The sequence below is a fragment of the Electrona antarctica genome (assembly GCF_951216825.1).
Source record: "Electrona antarctica genome assembly, chromosome: 19".
Classification (NCBI taxonomy): domain Eukaryota; kingdom Metazoa; phylum Chordata; class Actinopteri; order Myctophiformes; family Myctophidae; genus Electrona; species Electrona antarctica.
In genome coordinates, this window is record NC_136800.1 from 33,203,458 (window position 1) to 33,210,218 (window position 6,761).

General features: G+C 44.2%; 1 long non-coding RNA gene across 1 annotated transcript; it reads right to left on the reverse strand.

The window, feature by feature from the left end:
- Nucleotides 1-71: 71 nt before the first annotated feature.
- LOC306912491 lies at nucleotides 72-1,431 on the reverse strand. The gene is made up of 3 exons (XR_013788391.1): nucleotides 1,238-1,431; nucleotides 1,073-1,138; nucleotides 72-199 (listed from the first exon to the last, which is right to left on the reverse strand). It is a non-coding gene; the product is annotated as an uncharacterized lncRNA (long non-coding RNA).
- Nucleotides 1,432-6,761: the final 5,330 nt, after the last annotated feature.

Sequence of the window (6,761 nt, forward strand, 5' to 3'; positions counted from 1 at the left end):
CGATTGCTAATCAGGGATGTTGTAGAGTTGTAAAGTAAAGATCACACTCTGCAGAAAGTATTCATACCTCCGTGATCTTTTCTCCATGACCTCCATCCAAGGAGCAGAGTGGACATCAACAGCAGGACATTAGAAACCACCAACACAATGATAATGATGATGATGACGGTTGGATTGAAGTGATGTGGACGTTCATGTTCTGAAATGATTAGTGCACGTTCACCAGTTCAGATGAGAACAACCACCATCATTTCCACTGACACTGCACGTGCAAAACATAATACTTAAGCAATATTACACGAGAGGGTGTGGGTTAACGTGATTATTGCCACGACAGGGATGCGGTGAGGAATGAGACGAAGTCGAGTTCCGCAAGCATCACTGAAGTGACGTTAAACCACACCCTCGAGTGTAATATTTCAATTATAAAACAGTTACCCTTAAAACTAAGAAAATTGCTGAAAGAATATATTTTTTTAATGACAGATGTAGTCACTACGACCACAAATGTCCCAAGAAACTAGCTAGCCTAGCCACCGAGTTTGCTAGCGCTCTGGGAGAACAGAGCAGCTGAATTCTTTGTTTTGATTAGGTGGTGAATGGTGCTGGTTTAACCAAGGGGCCAGTGAGGCTATTCAACGTTGAAGCTCTGGGCCCTAGTGGTAGGAGGAGGGACTACAGGCGGACCCGTGGATTCATGACCGGGAAACCCTGTGCAGCTGGGCTTTAACATTGAGCGCTCGGTTGCACTTCCGCATTTGACCACCAAAATTTGGTGGTCAAATGCGGAAGTAGACGTTCTGAGACGGTACTTCCGGCAGTCTTCCGGGTGCTTCAAAACGCCACTGAGCAACTTCCACTGACACTCCACTACATCTCAGAGACAAAATTTGTACTTTTACTTCACTACAATTATTTGAAAAATGTAGTTACTTTGGAGATTTTGATTAGAAAACATACATTAACCACTTCAACCCTATACATTTTGGCCATTTGAAAATAGCCGATCAACAAGCTCACAATGCGTCGCGTTTTCCACCACTACCTAAACATACAGTAATGAATGTATTACCTTGGCCATTCAGTGTCGGTCCCTGTCCAGAGGTCTCTCCAACAGAGGTCTCTCCCAGCTCCTCTCCTTTGAAAGGTGATCATCATTACTAACCGTTCTATTCTGATAGAATAACATTTACTTCATATCCTTCAAACCTAAATTACACTACAGAGAAAAACATACCTTGTATCTCTAGGAAGGTTCCTGGTCCAAACTCAGGAGAACCTACACCCATTACTCCACAAAAGTATCTTCCAGTGTCCTCTGCTTTCGTATTTTTTATTTTAAGATGAAATGATTTAACTAATTTGTGTATCTCCACAAAAACACGACCCTCATTTGCTTTGTCACAATTGTCACTGCCGTTGTGGTATTTTGATATTACACAAAGGTTAGTCAAAGTATTCGCTGTTAATTTGTACCATACATAATGTGTACTATACAAGATTTCTTCAATGTAACATTGAAGTGTAACTTCCTGGCCCAGCTGTGCTGTTTGATGTGGAAGTGGCTGAGAGATACCCGCTTGTTGAGCCACACCTGAAACACAAGCATCCAATGCAACCACATACGTTAAAAACATTTACAGTATATTTTTATTTTTTGTAATTATGTATGCATGTATGTTGTGTATGTGTGTATATATATATATATATATTTATTTTATTTCCTCCAGACTGTTCCGACTATCCTTGGGATTGTGGGTGGGGGGAGGGTGGGATAGGGGATTGAGTTTTATTTTTATATTTTACATGTCTGTCTAATACTTGCCCCTGGGCTACTGTCGAAAAACCTGAATAAAAAGATTTTGAAAAGAAAGAAAACATTTACAGTATGGGGTTTGAGATAATGTAATGTTGGCCAATTTGTTCTGCAAACTTGAGTTTCATATAAAATAAATCATAAGCTAAAAGTCAAGTGACTCATAACTCTCATAAATATTCAGTATACATTTAAAACTATCCTCTACATTTACAAATCTATACATGTATATGGAATCATACAGATGCAACTCTATTGCTGTGAATACTTACAGGAGTAAATTAGAAGAAAAGGTACAAAGTATTCCATCCTTGTCTTGTTGTTTGGTTCACTGCTGTCACTGCTGTGTGCTTCACTGTGACTGGCTGCTGGTGACTGTATTTTCATTGTGTGAGTTCCTGTCAGCTCGTCTGATTGGCTCAGCAGCTTTATCCTGCACTTCATTTGATTGGCTGCTCAGAACCAGGATGTTGTATGAAACAGTGGAATCTCTGTATGGATGTTTTCAGAAGCTTTGAATGACATTAACACATGATAATAAGGTATGTAATGATCTACTAATCACTTTGAATGACATTAACACATCGTCACCTTATTAAACTAATGGCCTAAGTCATTTTTTGCCGAAAATGAGTTTTTGGCCTAAATCAACTCCTGGTGATGCTGGCCACCTCTGGTAAAATCGCCTAAGCCCTAACGTAAAAGGCCTTCCTGTTACACCCTATTCAAAAAATGGCCTATGTCAAGAGTGAGACTTAGGCCATTTTATTTTGCCTAAGTCATAATAAAATGTGACTTAGGCCATTTTACAATTTACAATTTACAATTTAGGCATTTAGCAGACGCTCTTAATCCAGAGCGACTTACAATAAGCAAGAACAAAAGCATGGGAATACATCACATATGTAAAAAGCATTTATCGCGAAACATGCGTAAGCTAAGAACGTGACTAGAACATATCTATATAATGACACTATACATATAAACTATAACTAGAACATATCTATATAATGACACTATACATATAAACTATAACTAGAACATATCTATATAATGACACTATACATATAAACTACACATATATGCTATACTATGCTGTACATATATACTATGAAGTGCTATGACTACTATACACTATATACTATGAAGTGCTATGACTACATACAATGCACTTATTGTGCTGTCTACATGACATGCTATAAGTCTGTTTCAAATGCTATATAAGTCTAAGAAGTGCTGTCTAAGGGGGGTAGGGTAAGTGCTATGGGCCATGATGGAGTCTGAAAAGGTGGGTTTTCAGACTACGGCGGAAGATCGGGAGTGATGCTGCAGTTCTGATTGCAACGGGAAGTGCATTCCACAGTTTTGGGGCCAGAAGGGAGAAGAGTTTGGGACGTGTGGAGCGTTGTCCCGGCGTTTTTAGTGAGGGTACTTCCAGCTTCCCTGCGTTGGCTGATCTGAGTGCGCGGGAGGGTTTGTAGGGTTCAATCATGCTGGCAAGATATGGGGGAGCCATACCTTTGGTTGCTTTAAATGCCAACATCAGAGTTTTGTATTCTGTGCGGGCAGCGACCGGGAGCCAGTGCAGGGAGCGGAGCAGGGGGGAGACATGTGAGAATTTTGGCTGGTTGAAGACCAAGCGAGCTGCGGCATTTTGGATCAGTTGGAGAGGCTTCAGTGCACATGCCGGTAGGCCAGTAAGGAGAGAGTTACAATAGTCAAGTTTTGACAGGACTGTTGTCTGGATTAGGAGCTGGGATGATTCCTGGGTGAGGAACGGTCTAATTCGTCGTATGTTATAGAGTGTGAACCTACAGGATCGAGTGACAGCTGTGATGTGAGTTTTGAACGAGAGCTGACTGTCCAGGACAACACCAAGGTTCCTGGCAGTTGGGACAGACGTTACCAGGGCGTTGTCTACGGAAATAGTTAGCTCCCGCATCGGGCAGGACTTAGCTGGGAAGAAGAGAAGCTCAGTCTTGTCTGGGTTCAGCTTGAGGTGGTTGGAGGACATCCACTGTGAGATGTCAGCCAGGCAAGCAGTGATGCGCTCTTCCACCTGGGTGGCAGAGGGGGGGAAGGATAGAAACAGTTGTGTGTCATCGGCATAACAGTGATAGGATATATTGTGAGCAGAGATGATAGTGCCAAGGGATTTTGTGTACAGTGAGAAAAGGAGGGGACCAAGTACAGATCCCTGTGGGACCCCAGTTTGGAGGGTTCGGGGGGATGATAACAGACCTTTCCAGGAGACCTGGTAGGTCCGGTCGGTGAGGTAAGAGGAGAACCACTTTAGTGCCGTCCCGCCGATGCCTAGATCCGCTAGGGTGTCTAGGAGCAGCTGGTGGTTCACTGTGTCAAATGCTGCTGATAGGTCTAGGAGAATCAGGACTGCGGAGTGGGAAGCAGCCTGGGCAGCATGTAGTGCTTCTGTGACTGCCAGCAGGGCAGTTTCTGTGGAGTGGGCCTTTTTGAATCCGGACTGGTTGGGATCCAGCAGGTTGTTATGTGAGAGATGGAGAGAGAGCTGGTTGGAGACAACACGTTCAATGCTTTTTGATAGAAATGAAAGGAGTGATACCGGTCTGTAGTTTTTAACACACCTTTCAAAATGGGAGTGAATGGGAGTGAATGGGAGTGAATGGGAGGTACTGTTACTTTGGGACTGATAGAATGGGACTGAATGGGAGTGAATGGGACTGAATGGGAGGTACTGTTACTTTGGGACTGATAGAATGGGACTGAATGGGAGTGAATGGGACTGAATGGGAGTGAATGGGAGGTACTGTACTATATGGGACTGATACTATGGGAGTGAATGGGAGTGAATGTTACTATGGGACTGATAGAATGGGAGTGAATGGGAGTGAAAGGGAGGTATTGGTACTATGGGACTGATAGAATGGAACTGAATGGGAGCGAATGGGACTGAATGGGAGTGAATGGGAGGTACTGTTACTATGGGACTGATAGAATGGGAGTGAATGGGAGTGAATGGGAGGTACTGTTACTATGGGACTGATACTATGGGAGTGAATGGGAGTGAATGGGACTGAATGGGAGTGAATGGGAATGAATGGGAGTGAATGGGAATGAATGGGACTGAATGGGACTGAATGGGACTGAATGGGAGTGAATGGGAGGCACTGTACTATGGGACTGATACTATGGGAGTGAATGGGAGTGAATGGGAGGTACTGTTACTATGGGACTGATACTATGGGAGTGAATGGGAGTGAATGGGAGGTACTGTTACTATGGGACTGATACTATGGGAGTGAATGGGAGTGAATGGGAGGTACTGTTACTATGGGAGTGAATGGGAGTGAACTGGACTGAATGGGAGTGAATGGGACTGAATGGGAGTGAATGGGAGCTACTGTTACTATGGGACTGTCACTCCCATTCATCCCATTCACTCCCATTCAGTCCCATTCACTCCCATTCAGTCCAGTTCACTCCCATTCACTCCCATAGTAACAGTACCTCCCATTCACTCCCATTCACTCCCATAGTATCAGACCCATAGTAACAGTACCTCCCATTCACTCCCATTCAGTCCCATTCACTCCCATTCACTCCCGTTCACTGCTGTTCACTCCCATGCACTCCCATTCACTCCCATTCAGTCCCATTCAATCCCATTCACTCCCATTCAGTCCCATTCACTCCCATTCACTCCCATAGTATCAGTCCCATAGTAACAGTACCTCCCATTCACTCCCATCCAGTCCAATTCACTCCCATTCAGTCCAATTCACTCCCATAGTATCAGTCCCATAGTAACAGTACCTCCCATTCACTCCCATTCAGTCCAATTCACTCCCATTCAGTCCAATTCACTCCCATAGTATCAGTCCCATAGTAACAGTACCTCCCATTCACTCCCATTCACTCCCATAGTAACTACCTCCCATTCAGTCCCATTCAGTCCCATTCCCTCCCATTCACTCCCATAGTATCAGTCCCATAGTAACAGTACCTCCCATTCACTCCCATTCACTCCCATAGTAACTACCTCCCATTCAGTCCCATTCAGTCCCATTCAGTCCCATTCCCTCCCATTCACTCCCATAGTATCAGTCCCATAGTAACAGTACCTCCCATTCACTCCCATTCAGTCCCATTCACTCCCATTCACTCCCATTCACTCCCATTCAGTATCAAATGTCTTTGTGCTCTGATATTATTTTAAACACTGATACTATGGGAGTGAATGGGAGTGAATGGGGGATACTGTTACTACGGGAGTGAATGGGAGTGAACTGGACTGAATGGGAGTGAATGGGAGCTACTGTTACTATGGGACTGTCACTCCCATTCATCCCATTCACTCCCATTCAGAGTGAAAGGGAGTGAATGGGAGTGAATGGGAGTGAGTGGGAGTGAATGGGAGGTACTGTTACTATGGGACTGTCACTCCCATTCATCCCATTCACTCCCATTCAGTCCCATTCACTCCCATAGTATCAGTCCCATAGTAACAGTACCTCCCATTCACTCCCATTCACTCCCATTCACTCCCGTTCACTCCCATTCACTCCCATTAAATCCCATTCACTCCCATTCACTCCCATTCACTCGCATAGTAACAGTACCTCCCATTCACTCCCATTCAGTCCAATTCACTCCCATAGTATCAGTCCTATAGTAACAGTACATCCCATTCACTCCCATTCACTCCCATAGTAACTACCTCACATTCAGTCCCATTCAGTCCCATTCCCTCCCATTCAGTCCCATTCACTCCCATAGTATCAGTCCCAAAGTAAAAGTACCTCCCATTCACTCCCATAGTAACTACCTCCCATTCAGTCCCATTCCCTCCCATTCCCTCCCATTCAGTCCCATTCAGTCCCATTCCCTCCCATTCAGTCCCATTCACTCCCATAGTATCAGTCCCATAGTAACAGTACCTCCCATTCACTCCCATTCAGTATTAATG